The sequence below is a fragment of the Frankliniella occidentalis genome, unplaced genomic scaffold (assembly GCF_000697945.3).
Source record: "Frankliniella occidentalis isolate FOCC.00 unplaced genomic scaffold, Focc_3.1 Scaffold88, whole genome shotgun sequence".
NCBI lineage: Eukaryota > Metazoa > Arthropoda > Insecta > Thysanoptera > Thripidae > Frankliniella > Frankliniella occidentalis.
In genome coordinates this window covers 289,091-293,082 of record NW_026267217.1, presented here as the reverse complement: position 1 = coordinate 293,082, position 3,992 = coordinate 289,091, and the positions used below count along the sequence as shown (strand labels likewise).

The following is a 3,992-nucleotide window of genomic DNA, read 5'->3' as shown; positions in this document are numbered from 1 at the left end:
CTCCCTCCCTCCCTCTCCTTTATTAATACGCAGCTCAGTTAGACCATCACGCGCGTGACGCCGCGAGGGGTGGACTGGGCCAGTTTGATGCCCTTGGGAAGAATGAAGCCCCCCTCTCTCTGTCCGCCGTTGTCCTAATCGATAGCCACGCTCTCCACGCCGAGGGGCCGCGTCCCCGTGACACTGGGCTGACACACCGGCGGTGCAACTGATTTACACTCGCGGACAGTTTTGCAATTGGGAGAGGTCAGGGAAATCTTACTCTCCTCCAGAGTGAGAATTCAGTGCGAACGACTGAAATAGGGCGAGCCTTATAGTGATCGCCGCGATTGGGCGAGGCAAAATTGTCTCACTCATTTCGAGCAGGAAAACTCATTTAAAGGTGTCAGTGTGGGGTGTCCAGCTTGAAAAAATTGTTTTCACAGGATTACTTTAAAATAATAGAGATATAAAAATAATGGCCAAGGGAATGCCTGGTGATTACCTGGTGATTACCGGGTGTTTACCAGCATTTGTGTACACCTGATTACCACAGTTGTTGGGCCCCGGTAGGGGTATAGTGCATACAGCTGACTTCCTGCGCGAATGAGGAAAACTGAGCAGGAAATTACGTTCAGTTATCAGCATTGCCGCGTGTCATGCGATAACAGATCCGAAACATTTAAAGGCGGTCAATGGGGCCAGCGAGGTATCATTGCCTTGGCGGGTGCGACAAGACAAGTCGTGGAGTGCGAGAGGACCTAAAGAGAGTGCACCTGCGGGTGCAATGCACGGGTGCACGCAGCACGATGTCAAATGTCAACCAGCCCAGCGCGCCCACCATCACCACACAACTAAATCCTAATGATGCGAAACAGATACCTTCCGGGGGAAATTTTCAAGCTATGCCACCCAAATCCCATTTATAACCATATGATGCAGATAACTTTATCTTCTTTGCCTAACACTACACTTCGGGCTTCCCTCGAGGTGCTGGGCGGTTCGTGGCCCGGGTACACTAAGGTGATATATCTCTATAACACCTGAAGGTACATATAGTGAGGTGCTGGGCGGGTCGCGGCACGGGTACACTAAGGTGATATAAACACCTGAAGGTACACACACAGAGTGAGGTAGGGCGGCCCCGTGGCCTGCGGGGGCGCGTGACGGAGGACTAAGACGCACGCGTGGGGGGGGGGGGGAGCCAGGAATAGAATCGAAGGCTGCACCTCAATAATTGACAACGCCCCACCTCCCTTTGACTCTCCGTTCCAGTCGTTCGTTTGGTGACTCTAGCTACAGAATGGAGACTCTCTGCTGTAGAGCCTAATCCTCTTCCAAGAATTCAGCCTTCTTTGTGATGAGATATTGCCTGGCGTGAGCAAACTTTATTGTGCCACAAGTTATTCCGAATGCAAAAGATGTCGTCCATGTGTCTAGCGATTAAACAACAGGCGAAGTGAGGGGGCACCTGACCCTGCAGCTGTACCGCCCGCTGACGCAGCTTTGCCTGCCCTATCTCTTTCTCTCTCTCGCTCGCTCATCCTATTTCTCTTTCTCCGTCTTTTTCATCGGGAATCGAATCCAACACGGCTTGAATTATGCACGACAGCGTCACTGGCGCACTCCGCCGAGCGGATGGCCCGGCCTCCGTCACGGATCCTCTTTACGGATCCACCTCACGGGTCCGCTCGGTCCGCTCCACAGGCCAGCTTCACGGGCCCGCTTCACGGGTACGCTTCATTTATGGGTTCGCTTCACGGGTTCGCTTCACGGGTTCGCTTCACGGGTTCGCTTCACGGGTCCGCTTAACGGGTCCGCTTCACGGGTCCGCTTCACGGGTCCGCTTCACGGGTCCGCTTCACGGGTTAACGGGTCCGCTTCACGGGTCCGCTTCACGGGTCCGCTTCACGGGTCCGCTTCACGGGTCCGCTTCACGGGGCCGCTTCACGGGTCTGCTTCAAGGGTCCACTTCACCGGTCCGCTTCACGGGTCCGCTTCACGGGTCCGCTTCACGGGTCCGCTTTCGGGACCAGTTCACGAGCCCGACATCGATCTCGCCTGCTCAATAATGCAGGGCGATGCGACAGCAGCTGTCGTCGAGGGTCCAAACACCGCGCTTCTGCAAACAGCGTGATAAGAGTGCCAGAGTGCCCGGGGGGGGGGGGGGGGTTACTAATAATTTCATGGCCAAACTTTTAAGCGCAGTGGGGTATTTCTTCGCATTTTTTCACGGTCCTAGGAGTTGTACCGGGTGTAACAGAGAATACGCAGCTGTGTTGCGGGTTTGCCCACTCGTTACACCCGTAAGGCGCCACGGCACCTGCGGCCACATTGAGTACGCAATCCCGCAACACTGCTGCGTATTCACAATGGCACCCGGTATCTTATGATTAAAATTGAAACGGCGTGGTTTTAAGCTGTGGTGGTGGTCGTGTTGACGTTAGTCTAACGTCGGCACCAGCCGGCCCCAGTAGCACGCGCGACGCCACAGTGAGGTGAGTCTGACCCGAGTCCGACGCGCTGCGCTGTCCGTCGGCGACGCGGCGGCCCAGGAGCGGCCGGGCCCGCTTCCTCCTGATGGAGGCGATGATCATGGGGCTCGGGGCCGGCCCTGGCGGTGACGCGCCGGACCGTCGGCTCCTCGGGCTCCGCGCGCATGTGGAGGCTCGGGCGGCGGGCGGCGGGACGGCGGCGGACGACGCGGTGCTCGACACGTTCACGACGACGACTTCACCGCGCGTTACCCCCCTGACGACACCCGCCCGACGCGTGTGATCCTGGCGCGGTCTCACGACTGGTGCTCACTGCTCACACCCGGTCGCGGCGCTTTCGCTCGATCAGCTCCACGGCGAGCCCCGGCGAGCCCCGGCGAGCCCCGCGGGCAGGAAGTGGCCCCCGCCCTAACGGCCCTTAATGAGAACACACCCTCCGTGGGGGCCGACACCTGTGTGGGCACGTCGCGGTGGTGCCCGACACGTGAGTGTGCACGTCGCGGTGGTGCTCGACACTTGTGTGTGTGTGCACGTCGCGGTGGTGCCCGACACTTGGGTGTGTGCACGTCGCGGTGGTGCCCGACACTTGGGTGTGTGCACGTCGCGGTGGTGCCCGACACTTGGGTGTGTGCACGTCGCGGTGGTGCCCGACACTCTTGGGTGTGTGCACGTCGCGGTGGTGCCCGACACCGGTGTGTGCAGGTCGCGGTGGAGGACTGTCCAGCCCAGGCGCGCGGGCCGCTGGCTGGACGAAAAGCGAGGCGCACAGCCCGAAACCAAAAGCGCGCCCACTTCCCGTATCGGCCGGGCGATCGCACTCGCCCCGAACCGAACCCGAACGGGTGGACGTGCAACATGACGGCTCTGTGTGTGTCGCCCAGGAGGATCTGGACGCCGCGAGGTATCTGCGCGGCCCCGCCGGTCGAGTTGCGAGGTTCATCCGCCCGGGCGCCCGTTGTGTGGCGTGACGGGCCCGTCACGAGGACGGCAGCCATCGGATCTCCCAACATGATCTTGTACATGCCACGGCACTTAGGCCCCGGGGGCGCGACGCCCTGCCCGCCCTGCGCACACAAGGGCTCTCCCCGAGCGGCTGCCGGGGCGCGACGGTGAGGGTAACGCTACCGCTGTCGGCGTTTGTCGTAATTGTTATGTACAACCATGCAGTTTTTAGAAGTGTTTTTAAAAAACGACAGAAACTTCTTGGTAGTTAAGCAAAATTTACATAAAATATGCGTATGCAAACTTATTGCCGTGTATTACTAATGCATCCGTAACCCTAAAAACGGGTTTGTTGACAGTATACTGGTGTGGCCCCCTCGTGCAAATGCTCCTCAGAGAACAGTAATACATTGCTGTTTTCCAGTGGTATTTAACGGATGCTCTGACCCGACTGTTGAGGGCCCAAAAGGAGCGCGTGCGAGCTGCCGATTAAAATTCTAGTGTCGAAAGGTGGACCATTGCCAAGGCCGAAAGCCACGCGCGCTCCCCAAAGCCACAGCCCTGCCCGCTCCAACC

General features: G+C 58.6%; 1 protein-coding gene across 1 annotated transcript in view; it reads right to left on the bottom strand.

The window, feature by feature from the left end:
* Positions 1-3,992, bottom strand: part of LOC127749754 (translation initiation factor IF-2-like) — a 20,358-nt gene that overhangs the window by 9,371 nt on the left and 6,995 nt on the right. The gene's annotated exons all lie outside the window — the stretch shown is intronic.